The sequence below is a fragment of the Miscanthus floridulus genome, chromosome 4 (assembly GCF_019320115.1).
Source record: "Miscanthus floridulus cultivar M001 chromosome 4, ASM1932011v1, whole genome shotgun sequence".
NCBI lineage: Eukaryota > Viridiplantae > Streptophyta > Magnoliopsida > Poales > Poaceae > Miscanthus > Miscanthus floridulus.
The window spans coordinates 37,452,643-37,479,752 of record NC_089583.1 but is presented as its reverse complement, the minus strand read 5'-3'; the positions used below and the strand labels follow the sequence as shown (position 1 = coordinate 37,479,752).

At 41.2% G+C, this 27,110-nt stretch overlaps 1 pseudogene; it reads right to left on the bottom strand.

Annotated features, from left to right (window-relative positions):
* Positions 1 to 27,110, bottom strand: part of LOC136548397 (uncharacterized) — a 124,150-nt pseudogene that overhangs the window by 39,517 nt on the left and 57,523 nt on the right.

The window sequence follows — 27,110 nt, the reverse complement described above, 5'->3', positions numbered from 1 at the left end:
ACTGAGCCCAAGGGCAGGCTTGGCCTGAGCATCCTAGCATCTGGTGTTCCAGATTGTGTGGCGTGGTATAGACCCGCAAAATGTGTACCTAAGTTGTACCAAAGGTGACCTAAGGCTATCATGGCTGGTAGACCTAGGTTTGTGTTAGGAATAAATTCCCAGCTGGTTGAAATCAATTCGAATCGCCGTCTCTCCTGGATAGTGAGAAACTTGGCTAGTCCCAACATCGTAGTAACTGTGTTATGAAACATGATGGTTCGAATAAATATGGAATTACAATACCTGCTATGGTTACTATTATATGCTTCTAAATGATATACCACATGTTTGGCACATGATAGTTGCTAATCTAGAAATGGATAGTTATAATTAACTTAATAAAGGAATCGTAATTATAACAATGAGTCATTTGCCTTTATGCAAAATGTTATCGAGTTACGTCCACTTATACAGCCTTGCATAATCCTTGGAGTCATTTATTTCTGGTTCATGACGGGTAAGTCTAGCTGAGTACCTTCTCGTACTCAGGGTTTATTTTTCCCATTGTTGCAGATGGCACTGTGTATCATGGTTATTGCAAGAGTTGCTTCTATCCCACTGTGGATGAGGAGTAAGCCTTGGGCAGGCTTCTTTATTAATTCCTATCCTTGCTTTTGTGGACTGTGATCCTACCTGGCACTGTATTGAACTATGTTGGAAATTTTATTTTCGAACTGATTTGCTTCCGCTTTATCTATCAAACTCGGTTTGTAATAACTTTTATTTGTACTCTAATGATGAAATGTATCTGTGAACTTTATGTAATATGTGGCATGTATGTTGAATCTTGTACGATCTTGGTTGTTGTAAATCATTTATCAAGACCCGTCGTGGTACTCGATGGACTACCGGGTTTATATGGGTTCAAGTATGATAATGCGACCGCTTGTGAGCTGCCATTGTACTTATACTCTTATAAATTGGTCAGTTCTATGACATTCAATTTCTGGGTCATGTGTTATCTACTGAAGGTATAGCTGTTGATCCGAGCAAGGTAGAAGAAGTCCTTAACTAGAGAGCACCCACCACTGTTCATCAAATTTGTAGTTTTCTGGGGTTGGCAGGTTATTATCATCGGTTCATCCCTGACTTCTCCAGAATTGTGAAGCCGATTACTGAACTACTGAAAAATCAAACTAAGTTTGTATGGTCCACAGAATGTGAGAAGGCCTTTCAAACATTAAAGAAGTTACTGACAACTGCACCAGTATTAGCACAACCTGATATCGAGAGGCTGTTTGATATCTATTATGATGCATCTGGAATTGGTATTGGCTGTGTTCTTATGCAAGAAGGCAGAGTCATAGCGTATGCTTCTAGACAACTCAAGAAACATAAAGAACATTATCCCACCCAGGATCTTGAATTAGCCACTGTTGTTCATGCACTCAAGGTTTGGCGACATTATTTATTGGGCAATATCTGTCATATCTATACGGATCACAAAAGTTTGAAATATATCTTCACTCAGTCAGAGTTGAATATGAGGCAAAGAAGATGGTTAGAACTTATCAAAGATTATGACTTAGAAGTGCATTATCATCCGGGCAAGGCTAATGTGGTTGTCGATGCGCTGAGTCGCAAGAGCCATTGCCATTGTCTGACTATGAAACCTATGCAACGAACATTGTGTCAAGAGATGGAGCATTTGAATTTACAAATCATAGAACAAGGTTCCCTATCCAATATTGCAGTTGAGTCCACTATCAAAGATCAGATCATTGTTGCTCAATGGAAAAGTAAGGGAATAGCCCATATCAATGATAAAGTCAGATCTAGAAAACCAACATGTTTCAATATTGATGAATCCGATGTCGTATGGTTCAAAGATAGATTTGTAGTACCCAAAAGTCCGGAGCTGTGAAAGCATATTCTTGATGAAGCTCATTCTACAAGATACTCCATTCATCCAGATAGCAACAAAATGTATCATGATCTGAGAAAGAGATATTGGTGGACCAAAATGAAAATAGAAATAGCTCAATATGTGGCCAAATGTGATACTTGTTAGAGAGTCAAAGTGGTTCACATGAAGACTGCAGGTCCATTACATTCATTGCCAGTTCCATCTTGGAAGTTTGAAGATATCTATATGGACTTCATCATGGGATTGCCTAAGACATCTGCAGGCTACAATTCAATATGGGTTATTATTGATTGCCTAACCAAGATAGCTCTTTTCTTACTAGTCAGAGATAAATATCGAGCGGAACAGTATGCAAAGCTTTATCTTGATAGAATCTTCAGTCTGCATGGGGCACCCAAGACAATTGTCTCTGATAGAGGGTCATTGTTCGTATCTAAGTTTTGGAAAAGTCTACATGAGTCTTTAGGAACCAAACTTATCCGCAGTTCTGCTTATCATCTGCAAACAGATGGATAGACTGAAAGGGTAAATCAAATTCTTGAAGATATATTAAGAGCATGTGTCCTTTCCTATGGTGCTAAATGGGATGAATGCCTTCCCTTAGCTGAATTCTCATATAACAATAGCTATCAAGAGAGCATTAAAATGGCACCATTCGAAGCATTGTATGGCCGTAGATGCCTGACACCTTTAATTTGGTCAAAACTAGAGAACATTGGTTCTTTGGGCCAGATGTGGTCAAGGAAGCTGAACAGAAAGTTAAACTCATACAAGCTAATATGAAGGTAGCTCAATCCCGATAGAAAAGCTATGCTGATAAGAGGAGACAACCACTAGAATTCAAAGTGGGAGATCATGTCTACCTCAAGGTATCGCCGATGAAAGGAGTTCATCATTTTAGGATTCAGGGAAAGTTGGCGCCCCGTTATGTCGGTCCTTTTCAAATCCAACAACGATGTGGACCGGTTGCCTATCGCGTCAAGCTACCAGATCACATGTCAGCTGTGCATGATATCTTCCATGTATCCCAGTTAAAGAAGTGTCTTCAAGTACCTAACCAATTGATCGACTTTGGTGATGTAGAACTAGAACTTGATTTGACTTATGCCGAGTACCCCATTAGAGTCTTAGATCAGAAAGATCGAGTCACTCAAAGACGTACAATCAAGTTCTACAAAGTACAATGGAATCAACACACTAAAGATGAAGGTACTTGGGAGTCCGAGGATTACTTAGAAGAAAACTTTCCTGACTTCTTCGCTTCTATTTAGTTGCAATACCTTGTCTATGTTGTAACTTGTCTCTTTTGTCAAAAGAATGGAAAACCCCCCTCACTAGCTTTTTGAACAAAGTTATGATGTGTTAGTTTGACACATTTCCTTTTCCATTACTTAGCCTTAGGTTTTAAATCTTGGGACGAGATTTCTTTAAGGGGGAAGGGTTGTAACACCTCTGGTGTTTTGACCTAGCACTAAAACTTAACATGTCATCATATGCATTGCAAAGCATTCATAAAGTAGAAAATTTTGAATGCATTCACTAAATAAGCTTTATTTCATAAGTTGTTATGTTATGTGATGTATGTGATCCAAAACTCTAAATAAAGATCATGACCACAAGGGTCAAATTTCATGTGATCATGTGAGACCATGTGTCAATTGACTCAAATAACCCTAATGGGCCATGTTAATGGTCAAAAAGCATAGTTAAGTAAAAAGGTAAACAAATCAAATGTGAATTCAAATTTAAATCATAAAAGTCCTTTTTTCCCCTTCTATCTATTTCAAAATCCATTTGGAATTTCGGGGTGTGACAAAAAGCAAAGTTGAAGCTTATTTTATAAGGGTCAACTTTGGTATTCAAAGTTGTTAAAGTTTATATATAAAATTTGGAGTAATTTTGAAATGATTCAAATGCTCAAATGCACCCCAAATTCAAATTTCAAAATGGAGGCAGAATTTGAAAATGTTCATTTAAGCAAAGACGTAGAACTTGAAATGTTGGACAACTTTTATTTTTGGAGATTTTCAACTTCTTTAGAGAATTTGGGAGTAATTTGTAAAATGAACTCAGTGGCAATTCTGTAAATATTTCAAAAATCCATTTACAGTAGGGCACCACCGCCTGCTCGCCACCGAGCTGCTGCCGTCGACCGTCTTCACCGCTTCCTCGCACGGTGACACGTTTTTGTCTCTGTGGCGACCTCGTTCAGGAGCTGGCGAAGCTGGACGCACCTTCCCCTTCTATAAATAGGAGCACCCGCCACCATCGTTCTTTTCCTCCCATCTACTCGCCGCCGGTGACCTTGCCGTGCCTGCGAAATGCATCCTCACCGTAGCACCTCATGTCAATTGTGTTTGCCAACATCTCTGCCTCGACCTGCCACTCCTTCTAGGCCTACTCACCTTGTCTCTAGTAGTCCAGCGCCACCGCACGACATCTTCTTCCTCGGAGCCGGCCGAAGCACCGCCACCACCGACCTCACCATGGCCAGGACGCTCTAGTCCGTCTCCGCCTTCACCAAGCACACCGTCGTGTTCACGATGAGCTCCTGAGCGTGATGCTCTCTCCATTTTAGTCTCTACCACGTTGTAGCCAGTGTTGTGACATGCGCCGCCATGTCTGCGCCACCGTGGCCGCCATGGCCGGTGTAGAGCTTCCTCCGGTGCGCCTGCTGCTGTTTTGAGGGCCGGGATAGGTTCACGGGGTGTTGTTGGTCATGCTGGTGCGGTCTGCCTCGCCGGAGTCTCACCGTCGGTGCATTTTGGCCGACCGATGCTGGCAGCACCGCCGTGTCCTGTTTTGTGTCGCTGACAAGCGGGTCCTAGCTGTCAGTGAGAGAAGAGGGAGAGAATAGTGAGGTTTTGTATTTTCTGGATTTTGAATAGTGTAGAAACTTTGGAAATTCATAGAAAAATAATTACAGCTCTAGAAATTCTGAAAATTTGTGTGTAGCTTCTGTACATGTTCTATTATGGTTTAAAAATATGAAACTTGAAATTTGATTAAATTTTTAATGTTCAAAAATTCAGTCAATTAATTAATAAATGTAATTTCCGTAATTTTTGTAGGCCACTATATAACTTCAAAAATTATGAAATTTGTTTTGGTACACTAATTTGTCATGAGGAAGCTTACATAAAATTTTGAGGTCATTTGGAACAAGTTCGTTTTGGGCTTATTTCCAAATTAATTTAAAAAAAATGAATAAAAGCAAACCCTAAGTGTTAGGTTAGAGTTTGATTTTTGTTTTGGTCATGTTTTGTGACCAGTAGGGTTTCAAGATCAATTTGGTCAAGTCACTTAGGTCATAAGCCCTAGGTCATTAAAGTGTTGGTTAGAGTTTAGTTAATGGGTGGTTTCATTCATTAAGGGTATAACTTTGGAGTGAAACTTTGGGTAGTTCTTTATAAGAATGTAGGGTTTCTTAGTAAACATTTTAGTGTGGTCCTTGATGGTAGAATTGCAAGTTGGTTTTGTTGGCTTGCAACTATACCGTGAAGGAAAGTTGTATTCAAGGTGTTATTATATTTCATGCACCATGAAAGCATCATGTTTACATTATCATCATGTTGAAGCATATGTTATTATTTCATGTAGAACCCGAGAGTGAACCGATCCTAGTTGAGCAAGTTGTGGAAGAATCCCCAGTTGTCTCAGGATTCGATATTTGTGGTACTGATCTGGAACCCGAGATAATCAACGAAGACAAGCCCCGGTTTATGCATTAAACCATTACCTTATTTACTTTGAAAAGTTTATCACCTATGTTACCTATTGCATTAAGTTGATTATTTCAAATGTCACCTACTTGATGCATTGCCTACCTTGTTAATTATTTACCATCCTTGAAGATGATTTCATTTACAAAGGTGTAGAATGCTTAGTATGCTTTATGGTAGGCTTTCAAAGTAAAAGTTTCGATACAATCAAAGATGGCATACTGGCCAAAGAAAGAAAGAAGATAGAATGAACTAGAGACTAGTCGGGTGACTTATCTTGAATGTTGGGTAATGTTGCCGACTATGTCGCTTAAAGGCCACTCATTGTGGATCTTCTGAACGAGACACTTTGTAGTACTGGTCACATACTCTGGTAAGCCTACTTCGGCTAATCCGATACTAAGACGAATGCCCACGCACTAGGAGTGGAGAGATGGCAGGAGTAGCGTGTACCCTTGTGGCTAGAATGTGGCCGGATTAGAGGTGTGCTATGCTCTTGGGTGGCGTGGAGATGGCTTAGTATAGGAGGATCCGGTAGCGAGGTTGATATATGCAAGATTAAGTTCTACATATGTCATGTGATAAGGAATCCCTAGCTGGGACTTGAATCAATTTGAATTGCCGGTGCTCCACGGATATGGAGACTCGTTTCATTACAGAAGCAATGCAGGACTGGTGAATTACTAAAACTTGAGAAAAGGAATGGAATGAGAAGGATTGGAACATGGGATATGAACACTTAGTTTGAGATTATGAACCAAGAAGACATAGGGGAAAAACTTGAAAATAGGATCAAGAATAGTAAGCTTTTGGCAAAGAACTTTTGAATCTTGCTACATCCTTACCTTGTCCCAACTCCTGCATCTCTAAATTCTTTCACTCCCTTTTACGTCGGGTCAGTCTTGTTGAGTACTTTTGTACTCAGGGTTTGTTAACCCTTGTTACAGGTGAGTCGCATGCACAGGCTTGTTTTGGTCCCTGCTGCATGTCAGTGTTTGAAGTCGATGATGATGAGGAATGATGAATGGCCTTTGGACAAGGCACTAGTTTGTATGAAAAATGATGTTAATGTAATATTATCCCGCTACTATGGTTGTATGACACTTATGGTTTTGTAAGTTTGAAACAACTGGTTTGTAATATTAAAACTGAAGTCTTCCGCTTTATAATCTCTGATATGTATATTGGAAACTGTTGTAATCTACAATGTCTGTGATTGGGATCCTATTTGGAAAAGATTCATGGATGATTCGGGTTTCTCGAGGACACCCGACAGACCTGTTAAGTTGCTAGGAACTTGTGTACGCTATCAGAGGTCTGTTGAGACAACGATAGATGTACGTGGGCTCGATTTCTTAGGAGGTTCTGCCACATAGGCCCTCAAAATGTTTTAAGGTGGAGCTTTTGGATACATGGAACAAATATTTTGCCTACCAATTGAAGAATCATTGACAGACTCATGTGTAAATGCTCCCAAGTTGATATGTTATCACCCGTCCATGTTGCGGCATACCGCTGGCTTCTTGTAATACCAGCTCGTGTAAGAACAAATGGTCATTTAGAAGCATTGGCCAACACCATTCCTTCGTATGTAGATCTTGCCATTAGCATTCCATAGACCTAAAAAATTAAAAAGCACAAAAGCATTAAATGTACATGACATAGAAAATTATGTGAAAATATTGCATTGACAATGGCAGCTAATCCTCGGCAGAGGAACAACATATACATTGTGATAGTATGGATGGTTCTGGGTGCCACCGATATCAGCATCTCCCCTATGGATATTGCTTTCAGGCATTGTCTTGGTAGTAGTCTACAAATTAAATTCATATTATCACTTTCAGTTGCTAAGGAAACAAACCAAACAAGACATACACTACCCTAGATCTGGACATCACTGCCGATTCAAAAACCCACTTCACTGTCGGATTTTGAACCGACAGTGGCATACCGGCAGTGATGAGGGGTTGACATCACTGTCGGTCCTTAAAAACTGACACTGATCTATAGGAAATAGTGTCGGTTCCTAGCTCCACCCGGCAGTGTCCAGTTGAACAACACTGCTGGTTTGTAGAGCCAACCGACAGTGACAGATGCTTCAAGAGTGTTGATTCTCTGCTCAAGCCAGCAGTGTTGAGTAAGCCTACACTGTCGGTTCATGGATCAAACCAACAGTGTGCTCGTAACTATCAGTGTGGGTTCATGGTTCAAGACGGCAGTGTTGAGCAAGCCAACACTATCGGTTCATGGTTCAAACCGATAGTGTTGTAGTAAATATCAGTGTCGGTTCATGGATCAAACCGGTAGTGTTCTTGTAACTATCAGTGTCGGTCCATGGTTCAAGCCAACAATGTTGAGCAAGCCAACATTGTCGGTTTCCTTCTAACCAGCAGTGATGGTTACGACAACACTACCGGTTTGTTGCTAACCGGCGGTGATGGCCTGTTCATATTTTATTGTTTTATAATTTATTTTAATTTATATTTTTTTGTGGAATCAGGTTTCACTTTATATATGCTACGTAGATGACAGGTCCATCAATATTAAACATTACAAATGTTACAATTACAATTCAAATGTTCTTATCCACATCTCGATCCCTCAAAATAAAAAAGAAATGTTCTTGGACTTCACACATGCTTCTCGGACTTCCTACAATAATCTGGCAAGCCGCTCTGGGCCATACTGGTCCTGGTACCTCACGGATTGTGCAATGGAAAATACTCCATCTTTTTCCAATACCTCGGCTAAGATGAATTTTGCCAGCTCTGATTGTAGTGCGATGATCTCCATGTCTAGCAGCCTTTCGTGCTTAAATTTCTTGCGCTGTCGTTCAAAAAAGATGATATCCAAAGAGGAATAGTAAATCATTTTGTTGAATTATTAACAAACATAAATGAAATGGAGATTATACACACCAACTTATCGGCTTCTTCCGATTTCCACCGATGTAGCGAAGCATTGCCCACATTACATAAAACCCGCATTCATTGTTTCCCGCCGGCTGTGATAGGTACTTCCCCTCCATTTTAACAACCTTGAATGGGACCGGCGTCCCACCGATATGTCTTCTTTGGACATTGAGAAACATTAAAAGGAGAAACATTAGAAAGCGGTATGTGTGACTAGAAAATAATAGTTATTAGGATCGCTTACTAATTCAGCACTACCACCAGTGCATCCAGATGATGAAATGGTTTTTTCTTTGAGTCCCACACCTCGATCAAATTTTTGGCAAGATTGACACAAATGAAGACAAAATGGTTGCTGCAATCACATAATCCTAATTATCGAATAATCTTAACGAAAAAAGAAGCATAAAATTAAAAGCCAAAAACACATACTCGCAGTTGTAGGCTAGAAGTATGTGGGTTTTCTTCTTCATCGCAAATTCGTCGAAAATAGCAATCAATCTCTGTTTTAGGTCTTCCATGTCACATCCATAGAGGCCTAGATATGTCCTCTCATTGACTCACAAGGGGTCCAAGAAGCCTATGTAATCCCATTTGCTTTTTACAATGCAAAATTTTGATATACACTTACATAAAATCATGGGAAATGCTCAAAAGTTAACAATTTGTCTCAAGAGAGTAGTTAATTATAATATTGCGCGTGTAGGGTACTTACATAGTCCACAGCATCAACATTTGAACATCAAGATCGCGTTTCTGGTATAGCTGGAACAAGCACTCCCACTCGACATCGAACTTCTCTTCTTCGGGATAATGGAAAACATGTGACGAATGGATAATAACCTCAAAACCAAAGTCATCCGTCTATGTTGCTAGAGCCATATAATATTCATGCAACTGGCGCATATATGTTGTCAGATTTTTATACTCGTCATCGAGAACCAAAAGATTGCCCCTTTCATACTTCATTGCCGGTGTTCCCGTCCCTTGTACATCATAATAGATGTTCGCGGCCTCTTCCATGGTTAATCCTGGGTTGTCTTTGACGTACTTCTATATGTTCCTTAAATCTTTATTGTGTATTTCTTCGTCTCTTGTTGCTGCATATTTATTCTGTGTTTGCCTTTCGAATTCGGACTTCAACATATATGAAGGCATTGAGGCACAGAGATTGAAGAAACTAACACAATCTTCCTTCAAGATGTGTGCTGTAAATTTTTCTTTCATCAAGTGGTAACGCTGCCACTGAATGGCCTTTTTCTTTTCTGTTGGTCCACTTTGGGAGCATTAGCGATCGAATCCAAGGACCTTTTTTGTGACTGCGAGGATGTCCTTGATCTTGTTTTGGGCTGAGGTGGAGGAGGAGGATGACGATGAGAATTCTGATTTCTCGGCGCTGATGAAGATGGAGGAGGAGGGGGAGGAGGAGGAGGAGGAGTCTCTTTTCTTGGGGCTGATGAAGATGGAGTCGGACAAGGAGGAATAGAAGGAGACCTCTGTCTTCTCGGGGGTGATGGCTCCGGATGAGGAGGGGCGTGATCTCTGTTGGGAGATGGTGAGTGATCATCGGGGGTGGGCGAAGACTCATAGTCGTCCTCATCATTAGAGGACAATTGATGGTCAAGCTTAATGAAGCGCTTGTGCCAGGCCACTTGAGAGCCCTTGTTTTGACCAAGTTTCAGCCTGTCTTTCGCTACGGGGTACTCAATGGGTATCTTGTTAAACTTCTTATCAAGTATTCTGTCAATGGTGACGTGAGCATACCCTAATGGAATTGGGCAGCCATTAATTGTCCCGTCTCCTGTAGGCTAGGCCTGGCCGAGTGCCACCTTGTCCTTTGTCCATTCCTGATAGATGTACAACCTAACATTGATGGGTTCAGTGATGTCATCCACCGGATGAGGTAGATTCACCTCTTCTTTGTCGAGCGGGGTCGATCCGTAGCTGCTGCGACCCCTAAACTATGGGCTAAAGGCACTAGGAGTAGGGTTTTGTGGTACTACTGACCCCTTAGATAGCAAAATTTACTCGACTCACGCTTCAACGGTCACCTCAATCCATGCTTCCATTCTATCTTCGATCTCTTTTAGTCTCCTCAAATACTCTGCCTCATGTTCCGCTACCCCTCGAGCGGCTCCGGTAAGTATTAGATTCTTGGGGGAATGCTAGTTTCCAAGGAACAACACTGGTTCCTCTAGTGCGACCAGGGTGCTACTTGGTTCCAAGTGCTTGGGTGAGCACGTCTTTCTCCCTATTAGAAGTGCGAGTCCCTTACCTCACCTCCTCAGTTACCTGGGAGATCCTCTAGATGAGTTCGCTCATGGGTTGATTTGAGGAGCTAGCTCCTATCCTTGGTGTGCCGTACATTTCTCCCCATACAGTATAATACCGATCTGGGCTCCCAATCGGCGGTCTCAACCTGAACGCCTTCCTCAGCAAGGCGATCCATCTTTTGAAGTTCTACTTCAAATTCTAGCACCTTTTTGGCGTAGCCACGAGAGCTAAGATGATGAGGATTCATTGCTTTCTATGAATTCTCCTTATTCTTTCTGCTCAGTTCTAAGTACTCCTTGGATAACCTGTATTCCTTAAAATCCTACCAGAAGTCCTTCTGCTTGCTAAACTATCCACCATCGAAATCTGGCTCTTTATTTTGGAGGATAAAATTCTTGTACAATGTCCCCTTGAAATTCTTGAAGCATGTCCCCATGATTTCTTTTGCTTTTTTCTTGACTAACTCCCTATCATACTCGGCTAGGAAAGTGAAATACTCTAGGATCTTGACATCCCATTTGTAATCCTTCTCGCTTTTGGAAACCCTCCACCGGTCATCATCTTTCCCAATCCACTTCCTGTACTTAATCGGGATGAAGTCCCTAACAAGTAACCCAAGGATAGTCTTGTATTTGGTCAAAGCTATAGGTGGTGAGAGTGGATCCCCAAATTCATCGAACTTAGTAATGTGCCAGTGTGCATTCCTACCAACAGGAATCTTTGACACGCCTAGCTTAGATCTAGCCTTCCTGCTACCCGAACCCTCTGGCTCCTCGACCGGCAGAGGCTCCTACTAGAGACACTAAGTAAGCTATGACCCTCTCAATTGATTAGCGTGTGTGGCTACATAGTGACATGATACCAAAGTTACCTAGCCATCTTGGTCATTTTGACCTAGATTGAGCAGGCCGGACGGGGTCCATGGCTGCTCGTTCTCACCGACCTAATTGACACCATCACCGTTTGTCCGATCATGTGGCTCTCTCGTCCTAGCGATATCAACCGCTTCTTGTTGCCGATCAGTTCTTCGGCGATGGGGTAACAAGCGATGATGAGTCATGGCTGTGACACGATCGTGGTTAGTTTTGGCCACAGACAACTACTAATAGCATATGTTCATATATATATATATAATATGTTTAATGCAAAGTCTAACAATAAGTCCACATACAACAAAGTCAAATAATAACATATGTTCACCTAGAACAAATTCATTGTGTGATTGACCACATACAATAAAGTCCACCTACTCTTCTACAAAACTAAGCCTACATCAACTTCCAAATAAGAAAAGCGATGACCATAGCCATAAATAAAAGCATGACATCTTTCCAAGACCAAGGAGCAATTCTCCTAATCTTCACATCTTCGGCGGGTAGCTTCTCTTCGATCTCCAGTGCCAGTGGATGGCCATGGTTTGCATTCATTGGACCATAGTAGGCTGGTTGCCCATGGTTTGCAAGGTAGGTTGGATGACTATAGTAGGCCCTCAGAGCTTCAACTTCTGTGTTGTATTTTTTGTGCAAATTACCAGGGTAGCGATTGACTTGAGCATAGCAATCTTCCCAGGTTCGATAAATCCCAGGCATGTGACCAACATGCACTACATACCATGCCATGGTTGCCTATACATTTAAGTAAATTAGGTTATCATTCAAACATGATGTATTCTTATACAATTTAATATATTTACGAATAACACACGACCATTGCATAGATAGGAGTGTTTAGAAAATAGCTATTCACGTGCCTTAGTAATAGTTGTTAGATGTAGGAAAGATATAAATAATATTTTTATTCGTTAAAAACCAAATGATGATTTAGAGAGCCAGTTTAAGACTTTTGGATATACTCCTAGAGATGTCTAATAGTCTTCAGTCTCACTATAAATCCCCCAACCATCGGCGCGAGGTTCTTTTACAAGTATCAGTGCAGGTAAACATCTTTCCAAATTAGTGATACTTTGATCTGAAACTTACATGGTTGGTAGGGGCAAATATGCATCTCATACTATCCTAGGAAAGTGACATGCAAAAACTCATAATAAGATAGGATTGTTGGAAAATATTCCTAGTTTAATGCACAAGGCTACATAACTATGTATTACTTGTAATCTTGCATAAGTTAATAATTATGCATCTTTATGTTGATAGCATGGAGAATTCCATGACAAGTTTGGACGTATATTAGTTCTATAGGTCTAAAGTATATATACTCCATCCTCACATCTAAAAACATTGAGCATCGGTGGCACAGTTCCAAAAACATTGAGTACCTGCCTGATGGGAGCACAGTTGCAATTGCAAGCTATGAGGTGAGGCCAGCCATTGGTTTCACATATGTATCCGACCAAGCTCCAATGATGCACAAGATAGTTTCACAGAGAAAACGTAAGTTTGTTTCACAGAGAAAATGCAAGTACTCCAAAAACAAACTACCATTAACATTCAGAGAGCAATTTCTGTCAAGTATTACGAGTCCCTGCTATGTTTATCCTGGTAACCAAAAATAAAATTACGCTTTTGTTCTTATCAGTATACTGATGAATAGAGCTGAGCAACGTGCTACTAAGTAACAATGTACTACTTACTAGCAATGCATCTAGAAACACAAAGAAATAGATAGCACACACTGTGTGGCAAACCTAGGTTCTAGCATTCATAGCTGCATGATCAAACTATATGACAGCACACACTGCATGATCAAACTGATTCAAGTAAGTAGCTATGGGACATTTCATCAGACACGTAGCAAGCAGTGAGCCATGCACTCACCATGGGGGGGGGGGGAAGCAGCTATCTGCGCGCTCCTAAAGGCCTCGGCGGTGGGACGAACGGTGCGGTGCTCTCGCTTGGGGCGGTGGACAGCATGGGGCGGTGCTCCGGCGTGGGGAGGTGCTTCGACATGGGGCGGTGCTCTAGCGTGGGCCGCTACTCCGACGTGGCACACCACTTTTATAGCAGTAACTCATCACTGCCGGTTCTGCTTGTAAACCGACAGTGATGGGGCACATCACTGCTGGGTCACTCCCCAAACTGGCAATGATGTGCTGTAGCAGTTAGGTGTTAAGTTGGATAAGTTTTCATTTTCTTTTGAACTCTTCCTACTGGCGCAACGGTTAAGACCCCTCAACTTAGCCCCCGAGACCCGTGTTCGAGTCCCAGGTGGCCCAAATTTTTTTGTTCTATTTTATAAATTATTAATTTATTTCGGAAAATAGCTCATCACTGTCGGGTTATTCCCCAAACCGGCAGTGATGTTGTGTAGCAGTTAGGTTTAACTTAGGTGTAAAGTAGGATAAGTTTTTGTTTTCTTTCGAACTTGTCTTACTGGCGCAACGGTTAAGACCCCTCAACTTAGCCCCCGAGACCTGTGTTCAAGTCCTAGGCAGCCTAATTTTTTTGGTTTAATTTTATAATTTATTAAGCTATCTAAAGGTCAAAAAGATAAAATAAATGTGTTGCATCCTTGAATCGAACCGAAGCCTACAAGTTCCAGAGCAGCGGACAAACCATTGAGCTATCACCTAATTTCAGAAAGTTTGAAGGAATTTATTCCTTTGAGTGATTATCTGTTCCTGCTTTGCGTGTAGGCCCTTCAACTCCCCGGCCACGCTGGTCGCGCGGTTCCCATATGAAGAGCCGCTATTTTAATTACCCAGTCCATGAAGCGCGGTTCCCATGAAGAGCCCTTTAGTTCCCCATGAAGAGACGCCGCATTTACCCGTCCATCAGCTGCTCTCACCGGTTCCCCAACGCAGGCGCGCTCCGTCTTCCCACCACAGGCATGCTCCGTCTTCCCAACACAGGCGCAATGGTGGTTCAACTGTTCCTAATGCAAGCGTGCTTTGTCTTCTGAGGGGTGCAAGTTATTGCACCATGATCAGTTCCACCACCGACACGCCTATATAAGCACCCCCATGCACACAGTTGGCTGCCACGCATAATGCCTCGCTGCTTGAAGACAACATGGGCAAAGCTGAACCTGTCGTCCTCACGTCGCCCCCCGATGCCTCCACTGACACCATTGTCCAAATCGGACCTCGAGGTGAACCTCGAGGATGATCCGGACTATGAGACCGCATCGGAGGAGGAACCAGAACCTCTTCTGGTGGAGGAGGTCATCTTTAACTTGTTGGAGACGGCTCGGAAGGAGGAGGAGGACTGGCACCTCTATGCCATCACACAGAAGGAGACCGACGACTGCATCCTGAAGTGCGTCGTCGAGATCTCCAAGGAGGAGGAGCGCCGCTGCGAGGAGGAGGAGCGCCACCGCTAGGAGACCGAGCAGCGTCTCACGATGGACATGGAATGGCACTGGCGCAGGGATGAGCCCAAGAAGCGCGAAGAGGACCGGCAGCAGGGGGATGACGCATGCGGTAGCACTGGTAGTAATTAGTAGTAGCACTACTGATTAATCAATGCCTTAGGTCGATGTAATAATTTTCTTGTGCTAAAAAAACCATGTCGTTGAATCCTTTGTTTGATCATCATCACCTTGGGTTGATACTTTGCATTACATATGACCTCTCATTTTATTTGCTTACATATTGGATGTTGCATTTTGTATGACCACATTTTGCTTACCTCGTTATCACAAAGATCATAGTATATGATATGCTACGTATCGGAGATCGAGGGGGCCAATAGGACTGTGGCTCTTCTAGATAATACCGTGTTGCAGCATGTCTGTCATCTGTCACATTACTACCCGGCGATTCTTTAAACTGATAGTGATTTCCGTGTGTGGTTATAGCATAAGTAAATTATCTTTTCCACATCTTTCAAACACCTCCTATTGGCTCAACGGTTAAGACCCCGCAACTTAGCCCCCGATACCCGTGTTCGAATCCCGGGTGGCCCAATTTTTTTGGTTTAATTTTATAATTTATTAAGCGGTCTATAGGTCAAAACGATAAATTAAATAAACCATGGCACACATCCTATACTAGCGCAGCGGTTAAGTGTCTGAACTCTGTAGCTCGAGACCCGAGCTCGAACCCGAGGGCTGGCATAATTTTTTTTATATATCACTGCCGGTTTTCAAAACAAACCAACAGTGATAACAAGCATCACTGTCGGTTTCTTCTCATCACTGCCGGTTTCTTGAAACCGACAGTAATGTTTATATATATTAAAAAATATTTTATATACTGAATAAATAAAAGCATATGTATTCCTATGTCGAAATGGCTTAAATTTTTTTGACAAGCGTGTACACCCAAATTAAGATTCTACATAGGATCTTAGGTTTTTCTAATCATTTTTTTATTAATTATATTTTTCTGTGTGCTGAATGAGACAAAAGAGGGTGAATTTCATCTTGGACCCAATAGATTTTTTCATCCACGTCCACAAAATTCTTATCCCTAGGGCACATTAGAGCCTGTGTAAAAGTTTGGCACCATTCCAGATCTTTTCGTGGGTAGACTCAGTTCAACCTATAATTAAATGGTCTCGTCGTGCGAAAATTCAATTAAACCTCAGAAAGTAGCAAACCATCTCTGGAAAATCCCAAACTTGGTGTTTCCTTCACACGTGGCAAGTGCAAGCCTGAGAAAAAGTTTGAGACCAATACGACACCGGAATGTCTATGAACCACAGAAACCTTGATAACCTATGTGTATAGTCATGGTTCGATGAAAGGGCACATGTACCTCTGTGAAGCATGTATACTCCGCCTATGTTGAAATGGCTTGAAATTTTTTTGGCAAGCATGTACATCCAAATTAAGATCCCACACAGGATCTTAGGTTTTTTTGTTCATTTTTTATTTATTATATTTTTCTCCGTGCCAAATGAGACAAAAGAGGGTGAATTTCATCTTGGACTCAATAGATTTTCCCATCCACCTACACAAAATTCTTATCCCTAGGGCACATTAGAGCCTGTGTAAAAGTTTGGCACCATTCCGGATCTTTTCGTGGGTAGACTCCATTCAACCTATAATTAAATGGTCTCGTCGCACGGAAATTCAATTAAAACTCAAAAAGTAGCAAACCATCTTCGGAAAATCCCAAACTTGGTGTTTCCTTCACACGTGGCAAGTGCAAGCCTGAGAAAAAGTTTGAGACCAATACGACACTAGAATGCCTATGAACCATAGAAACCTTGATAACCTATGTGTATAGTCATGGTTCGATGAAAGGGCGCATATACCTCTGTAAAGTATGTATACTCCGCCTATGTTGAAATGACTTGAAATTTTTTTGGCAAGCATGTACACCCAAATTAAGACCCCACACAGGATCTTAGGTTTTTTTGTTCATTTTTTTATTTATTATATTTTTCTCCGTGCCAAATGAGACAAAAGAGGGTGAATTTCATCTTCGACCCAATAGATTTTTCCATCCACCTCCACAAAAATCTTATCCCTAGGGCACATTAGAGCCTATGTAAAAGTTTGACACCATTCTGGATCTTTTCATGGGTAGACTCAGTTCAACCTATAATTAAACGGTCTCGTCGCGCGAAAATTCAATTAAACCTTAGAAAGTAGCAAACCATCTTCGGAAAATCCCAAACTTGGTGTTTCCTTCACACATGGCAAGTGCAATCCTGAGAAAAAGTCTGAGATCAATATGACATCGGAATGTTACACGAATTACATGCATGACAATAATTAAACACACAAAGCCATACATATTAAAATTAGAACCCAATTAAACTATGACCTTGAAAACCTAGCTAAATAAACATTAATTACTATTGGAATCACTACTAGGATCGATCGGGCCATGCACACTAACATGCCTCTGTAGCCATATATGGTAATTGATGTCACGGATTATGTATCTGCTTGTATCGATGAAGTCCAATGCCCTAATGAGTGCACTCTCTCGTGCCTCACAATACCAAAAGAATGGTCAGCCATAGATGTAACCTACTAAACGACCACTGCCCTGTTAGTAATCCTTATGCAGTACTGGCGTCCTTCTATAGTGAGCTGGCTGAGGTTTCCATTACAGAAGTCCCAATCATACCCGAGTTGCTCTATAGCTTGGTCTAGAACGGCCCACAAGCCACATGTAGCATAGGTAAGGTCCTGTAGCGCAATCTGCATGTGGAGAAAAAGAAAAAAATTAGAGAATGTTATTACAATAATAAACAACAAATAACCATGACTCAGGTATAAGTGACCATTTTACCACATCCGCATGGTTGTAGCTCGCAAACCATTCACTTGCTTGCGGGACGGGGATATCACCAGCATTCAAAGCAAGTGCCTTGAAGTGCGAGAAATCAGGCACATCATAGCAAATACGTCGAAGTGCCTCTAAACAAATGCGCATGGCACTTAATTGGGTGCTTATCACGTCTGGGCTCTATATTCCTATCCCGTGGATATGGTTCCGATGATTTGAACCCCTTACAGGGATGAAAAAGCTGAGTTCACACGTCCATAGCCGACCACTTGCATTAGATGGCATGTTCTCGACGATGTCCGAGATAAAGAACCAGCTAAGTGTTGTTCGCAACCAATCTATTGGGGATATAGTCTGTGACATATATGCATGCAACAATGATATGAAACTAATTACAGTTTTTTGTTAGCATAAAAAACAAAGATGTTGGAAAATATTTCATACAATAGCTGGAACAGAGAACCGTGGAATGGCCACATTAGGAGCGAATGGCTCATCGCCAGGGTGGAAACCTGGTTCTTGTGGGGGGGAGGTCCGTTGTTCATACCACCTGATCGATAAAATGCAAAAAAAAATATAAACATAAAATATATGCACAAAAAATTCTTCCAAGTAAAATGTGGCAACATAATTAAATATAGATCGAATGCAAGAAATAAGAATATATATAAATGTAGAATGCAAAGAAACATGAATATAAATATAGATCAAATGAATATAGATAGAATATTGGAGAAGACAACATATCAATACCATTGAAAAATGCAGGAGCCATGACCAAATCACGTAGAGAGAGAGTGGATGTCTTGAGAAGTGAGAGTGAAATGTGAGAAATGAGACTGAGAGAGTTCATGGGTGGGTGGGATCGATGTATGTGGCCGGCAATTTGTTTTATATAGGGGGGGCATGGACATCACTGCCGGTTTTTAAATAGAACCGACACTGAAAGTTACTATCACTGCTAGTTTTAAATAGAACCGACAGTGAAGGTGACTATCACTGCCGGTTTCTAAATAGAACCGACAGTGAAGGTGCATATATGTGAAGGATATATTTATTTAGATACTACAGTGGGAAAGTTTTAACAACAATGATATATTTATTTAGATAGTAATGAAATACATCAAAAAATTAGAAATAAGTTACATATACGATAACAAAGACCTTACACTAAAATTACATATACGATAACAAAGACCTATTTGCATACAGGTCAATGTTACCATCAATGTGTATCAACACATTATAATTTAATCACCTCAGTAGCATTCTTCTAGCACCAACTAGGGTCAAACAATAGCACAGAGGTGGTCTACGAGCTATACTGGTTGGAGATGATAAGTGGCATTGATGAATCCATGCCTCTACTGTACATGGCCTTTTTCTTGGTACAGTCCAGAGCACATCGGATTTAGCTCAGCACCACAGCAGATGGCTCTGTGAACCTCGTGGCATCTCCAATCTTCGGCGTTGCTCTATCTTCAGTAGCATTCTTCTAGTACCTCATGTGTGCACCATTTTGGTGGACTACGATGCATAACGATATCTGTGGTTTGTTGTGAGAGGAAAATATTATATCATGGCTGATAAGGTCTGGCTGAAACCAACATGCATGGAGAGGCTAGCTCCTAGCCAAGGGCCATTTTATAGGGGCTAGCAGTCGTGGTTGTGGTCATGGGAGCACTATTGGCATGTGAGGAGCATCTACATATCACTGTCGGTTTTAGTTTAAAAACTGACATTGAATGGGGCCTTCTGTGTCGGTTTGAGCAACCGACTATGATAGAAACTATCACTGTCGGTTTTAAAACCAAAACTAGTAGTGAAGGGCCCTGCCGCCAACTTTAGGTAAAAAAATATAAAAAAAATAGTGTCGGTTTGGAGCCTGCCATCATAGCCTTTTGTAAAAAATATAAAAAAGTTTGGCCCACCTGAGATTCGAGCGTGGGTCACGGGGTCGAGAGTGCGTGGCCTTAACCGCTGAGTTAGGATATGGAGTTCAGTTAGAATGGTTTTATTTTTTTCTTTTATCCCATTGTAATGTACTACTAAATAATAAATGCAAAATCAAAAAAGTTTGGCCCACCTGGGATTCGAGTGCGGGTCTCAGAGTATAGAGTGCGTGGCCTTAACCGCTGAGCTAGAATAGGGAGTTCACTTATTTTGCTTTTCTTTCTTTATTTATTAATAGAAATGATGCAGTTAGTTTATATTCTAAAATACCACAAAATTTTGTGTCTTGATTATTTAATTCTATGATAGTGAATTAATGGTCTATAATTATCAAATAATAGTGTTTGTGAACATCATCTTAATATTTGATTACATAGTCAATAATTAAATTATAGAGATGCGCACAAAATATAAATTAAATATTCAGTGCGAATTACTGATACAACATCTGTATAATGATTACATAGTTAACAATAATCTAACTATCTTTAGGTCCATCAACAATGAGGGCCTCATTGTAATCAATTCATACGTAAGCAGGTTCGTCACCCTCTTGAAGGATAGGTAGGGGTACGTTCACCCTAAATGGAGGCATTTCCTGATAGCCCCTGTAGTCTTCTTCGTCCGTCACTCTATTGACACCGACAATCTTCCTTTTCCCTTCTAGGACTACTTTTAGCCTTCCTTTTGTCTTGTTGTCCCTTGCATAACATCTCTTGCAAGGACGAAGGGGTCGTCTCTGTATGCGGTCTTAGTGAGATCAACGGTAGTGAACCCTTCGCTGTTAGTGTTGATTTCCTCAAGCCGGACCCACTGGTAGCGAAAAAGAGCTACCTTCAATGGACCGTAGGCTAGCTCCCATATCTCCTCTATGAAACCATAATATGTCGCCTACACGTTGCCGTTCTCGTCATGAGCATCAAAACGAACACCACAATTTTGGTATGTGCTCTTTCCATCTTGCTTTTTTGTGTAAAATGTGAATCCATTGATCTCATACCCTTGGTACTTAAGATATGTACTCGAAGGTCCCTTGGCTAAGGCATCCAATTGATTACCCAACTTTATTCCAAGCAAGTGACATTGTAACCAACTGACAAATTCCTCCTTATGTTTTTTATCCAGCCAAGCCTGTGACCTGCTCGGATACAGAGTTTGCAACAATTGCCTGTGCTCATCAATGTATGGCATCACACCCTCGGCTTGCTGGAGAACAATGAACTATGCCTATCTTAAAGAAACAAGGTCATCTATTATAACAGATTTCTCCCCGATCGTTCCTTTGCCACGTAGTCTTCCCTCATGATGAGATTCTAGAACTCCGACCCTTTTGATGTCTAGATAATATGTGCAAAACTCAATGGCCTCCTTCGTTGACCATCCTTCAACCATGCCCCCTTCTGGCCTGAATCTGTTCCTAACATACCTCCTGAAAACTTTCATCAATCTTTCGAAAGGAAACATTTGATGCAGGTACATTGGGCCAAGGGCTCTAATTTGGTCAACAAGATGAATGAGCAGATGCAATGAGATATCAAAGTAAGTCAGCGGGAAATGCATCTCAAGCCTAACGAGAGTTTCGGCTATGTCCAGCTACAACTGCTCTAGCGTGGACACATCAATGACCTTTTTTTGAGATCATGTTGAAGAACAAGCAAAGCTTTATGATTGGGGCATGGACCTTTGGGGGAGGATATCACGCAGGGCAACAGGGAGCAGCTGAGTCATAATGACATGACAGTCATGGGCCTTCATAGGGCCATAGTTGAACTTGAGTTCTCTCATGTTCACTAGCCTCTTCGAGTTCGCACAGTAGCCCATCGGGACTTTGAGTTCATTGAAGAAAGAAATAAGCGCATACTTTTCTTCCTTCTTCAATGTCCATGACGCAATCGGAAGTTCAAACTGGCCATTCTCTAGCTCCACGAGATGTAGCTCCTTCCTGATTCCCAAGTGTTGCATGTCCAGGCATGTGGCTAGTGAATCCTTCGATGTCCCCCCAGTGTCCATCAAGGTGTTAAGAGTGTTAGCGCACATGTTTTTAGTGATGTGTATGGGATCAAGACAGTGGCGTACACTCAGAAATGGCCAGTAAGGTAGTTTCCAGAAAATCGATTTTTTCTTCCAAACGCTCCCATCAGGCACTGCTACTGCATTGTCCCCCTTCCCAAGGACAACCTCCAGTTTGTTGAGTTCTCAAAGTATCGCAGGCCCGTCTCGATATTTTGGAGCTAAGCGTTTCTCAATAGTACCATTAAAATCTTTTCTGTTCCTACGGTAAGGGTGATCCTTAGATAGGAACCTACGGTGTCCCATATAAACTATCTTTGAGTTATTTGGCAGATTTATCGCATCGGTGTCGTCCAAGCACTCGACACATCCAGTATAGCCTTTTGTCTTCTCTCTGTACAACGAACCTCGACCTGGCAGGTTGGTGATTGTAGCAATAAGTACTCCCTTGATCATGACATGTTCCTTTTTGTACTCGTCCCAAACATCTGGCACACTCTTTTCAAACATCTTCACTAGTTCATTGATCACTGGTTCCAGAAACACATCAATGTCATTCCCAGGCTGTCTTGGCCCTTGGATCAGTAGTGGCATCTAGATGTACGACCGCTTCATACAGACCCAAGGTGGAAGGTTGTATATACAGAGCATCACTGGCCAGGTGCTATGATTGCTTCTAACCTGGTCGAATGGATTCATCCCCTCTATGCTCAAAGCAAACCAAAGGTGCCTTACCTCTCCACCGATGTCCTTATAGAACATAGTATTGATAGTCCTCCAGTCATGCCCATCGGTGGGGTGCCTCATCATTGTATCTTTCTTACACTCTTCGCCATGCCAGTGCAACAGCTTGGCTGACTTTGCATATGCAAACAGCCTATGCACCCGGGGAGCTATAGGGAAATACCAAACGACCTTTATGGGACCTCCTCTGGTCTTGATACCCTCATTGGACGGCCCTTCCTTGTACCGTGGAGCTTCACACTTGGGGCACTTGTCCAAGTCTTTGTATTTTCTCCACGGCACAATATGCAATCATTGGAACACGCGTGGATTTTTTCAACCTCGAGGCCGATGGGGCAGATCATTTGCTTAGCCAAGTATGTCTTTTCTGGCAACTTATTTTTTTCTGGGAGCATTTTCCTTATTATACCTAACAACTGACCAAAACCTTTATCGCTCAATCCGTTTGTCGATTTGAACTCTAACAACATGATGTCGGCTTCCAGTTTGCTCATTGGACAATTCCTATACAATGGTGTTTTGCAATCTTGTCTTATTTTCTCTAGCTTTCTCAGCTGTCTTTCACTAAGACATCTGGTCTCTATATTACGTAGCAGCTGAGAAATGCCATCGTTATCCTCGGTGTCATCAGCTAGCGTGTTCCTAAACATATTATTAACTGTGGCCATAGGTTTCGTGTTGACACTGGGTTCCTTGTCAGCATCGTGGATGGCTACGTCAGGCATGTCCACATCATCATCGTTTTCCCACAGAACATTCACACCAACCTCGCCATGCATAGTCTATAATGTATAGTTTGGCATGAACCCCCTAGTAATCAAGTGCGATCATATAGACTCAATTTGACAAAAGTTCCTATGATTCTTGCAATCTTTGCATGGGCAGAAGACAGGGTTCCCATTCCCAGCATGGGCTTTGGCATTGGTGATAAACTGGCTGACGCCATGCATGTACCGCTTGTCCGTTCAGGACAGATGCATCCACTCTCGATCCATCTCTGCACAAAAAAAAATACTGAGACAATAATTACAAAGAATTAATAAGAAATCGAGCTTCATGAACAACAATTGTAGCTCAAAAGTACCATTTTTGAAAAACATTATTGTACACTAATTATTAAAAAATTGAAATTGGTAGCCCGACCCTGTAAATTGAAAATCGTGGTAAAAAATAATTATTGCACAATATTGAAGAACAACTATTCTACTCTACTTCTAAGAACTAATTATAGCATCACATACTAACAATGATGATCTTGACCACCATGGAATAATTAGCTAGAATTTTAAATGTGTTCATAGACACCAACCTTTTGGATGATGAATTCACCACAATTTGAGCCTGACACAAATGTCCAATTGGAAAAGTGCTCTCTAGAATGGAGAAAGAACTAGAATGAGAATCAAGCAATGTAGCCATCAAAACGAAGCTAATTAAGCAACAAAATCAAAGGAGTCGATGTTTGTTACTAACCTTAAAGCAAAAAGATCAAGCCATTCTTCAAAATCCAAGCACTAGCTTCATGGTGAAGAGAAGCCGCAACAATGGAGGAAAGGGTCCAAACGCGCGCCTCTGTTCTCGGGATGGAAGAGAGGAGAAAGGAGAGGACGGCTGCAGCCTTTTTGTGTTGTAGGCTTATCACCGTCGGTTCTTAGCTAGAATCGACAGTGATAGAGCCCTATCACTGTCGGCTCTTGGCTTAAACTGGCAGTGATGAGTGCCTGCCAAAACACTGTCGGTTCAAGCCACAAACCGGCAGTGATGTGGTCCTTCATTGCCGGTTTTAGCCTAGCCCCAATCAATTTTTCATTTTCAAGCTCATAACCGACAGTGAAGGTACATCACTGCCGGTTCTCATAAATCCGGCAGTGATGAGGCCGGCAGTGATGTGCAAATCTGGTGTAGTGATAAGATGAACGTACAGATAATGAAAATCATTTACATCGGCAACAGCAGGCTCGTTCATGTCATTCCATATTCCGTCAACACCATTGGAGATGAAGTCCCTTACCAAACTTGCCCACCAGGCACGTGCTCTTTTTGAGGTAAAATCAGGGAAAACACAATCACCAGACCATACTTTCCCTGAGTTTAGAACATAAACAGTACAAGAAGGTATCCTACTAAATTCAAGAAAAAAAATGAAGGAAAAGCATTTAAGGTTTGCAAAACATACCAATAAATGGGTTCCCATCTGCCTTTTGAACCCAAACATCCATTTCTGAACCACTTTCGCACACAAAGTAACTCTCCTCATTCTTGATTCCTGGGTCAAGCATCCAGATTGCTTTGCATCCGATGGAATGGAGATCATCAACCATTGATTTTGGACTGTAGAAGCGGTTCTGCAGTATATATATCAGATAGCATTAGCAAAATGCTCAAACAGGACCTAACGGGACCAATTACAATCCAACTACACTTTTGTACATAATGATAGGGGCAAAAATTCAAAATCTTGAAGAAATATAATTTTGTAACCATGTACTCCCTCCGTCCCAAAAAAATTGTCGCTACGGGGTTCGTGTTGGTCAAACTTTCTTAAGTTTGATTAGATTTATAGAAAATATTAGCGACATTTATATCTCCAAGTTTATTATAAAAATATATTAAGCGATTCATCTAATGATACCAATTATGCACCATAAATATTAATAATTTTTTATATATATTTGGTCAAAGTAGAAAGTGTTTGACTTCTTGGGAAGTGAGAATGACACTCTTTGTGGGACGAATGGAGTAGAGGATAAACGAGCGTAGATGTTCAAACAAAGAATCTTTGATAGAACAAGTACTTACGCTATCAAACGTGAAGCACTTAAAACCATCCATATAGTCAATATCCATCCAGATAACATCACAAGGAATGCCTTTCTCTCTAAATGTTCTAACAACCTGTTAAACAATAATTATTAAGATGTATTCATGCCTTAAAATGAAGAAGAGAGAGCAGAGGTGTCAGGTGACAAAGAAAATTTATCAATAATTGAAACAGTATGACCCACAAACAATTACGTGAACAGAGGTGGTGTGTGTGCGCTTGCGCGTGTGTTGTGTAAGGGCTGTACCCTTTTTCTTCTTAATAGAATGATACATAACTCTCCTGTGTGTTTAAGAAAAAAAAAGATCCACAAAAAAAGATTGGGGCTATAGAAATAGAAGGTTTGCATGCTGCAATAGGCCCATGAAGTAGACTATTTTTTTTTCTAATATTGGAATCACTTTGAAGCTTACAACACCAAGTACAAAAAATTAACAATAATAAAAATTCTTTACTACATACAGCTTATGGAAATTAGCACCATGTATCGATCACAAGTACATGATGGCTCGTACTGGTTCTAGCTTGTTTTGTCATCAAATGTAGTATGTTTTTCTATTCAGTCAGTAATTGCTTGAATTTTTTTCCATATTTGTATACTAACTATAATGCAAACTATTTTTCTTATCATGTTAGGACCAAATGGATACCATGATGGCTCAGCTTACACCAGAAGGGGAACAACCAAAGACTCCTGCTGAAGTTGTTGTTCATGTTTTGCCATCAAGTAAATTTCTTCGAAATGTTGGCCTTGAGACAACAGTCCCCAAGAGAAGCGCTACTGCTGCTGCACATGTACAAGAGTTGGAGGCTGAAGTTGCGGCAGAGATGCAAGGTGCTGCATCACTTAGAGATCAACTTCATGGTCAGCGGGATGAGTTGGAAGTGTTGAAGAAGATGGTTGAGGAATCAGAGGAAGCAAGGGAGAAGCAGGCAGAACAAATTGAAAATTTGAAGAAACAAGGAGAGGGAACCAATGTTCTTCTTCGTCAGTTGTTCACCTTGAACAAGGATTAGGTCACTCCTTACCCTTTTGCTTTTATCCTACTGATCATGATGCATGACCTCAACATGGCTTGGATATGTGGCTATTTATTTATTTTGGTACATGGCTTAGACCTGGTAATGGTTTGCATCTTGTTGTCTATTTGGTAATGCCTTGGATAAGTGGCTGCTAATTTTGCCACTTGGTTGGATCTAGTAGTGACTTGGACATGAGTTTAATGTATTTTGGGTTGAGTTTGACATGTGAAATTGTTTGAACATTTAACTCTGAATGGATCTATGATGTAATGAATGTGAGCACTTTAAATTTGCTTGATGGTTGTCTATTGATTTCTGTCTGCAATGCTGAGATGGGTTGTATATTGTTCAATGGACTTTAATGTGTATTGTGAGCTCCAATGTGCCATGTCAAAACCTGCCACATCATATGACAACAACATTTTACGATGATTTTTTTGTCCTACGTGGCACATGTATAGTCATCTATGGTCAACTTTTTTGCGATGTTTTCTCTAGATGATAACGACGAAAATTGAACGTCGTAAATCAATGACGCATGTATGATCGTCACAAAATTACGACGATAATATTAGTTTCGTCGCAGAACACCTTTAGC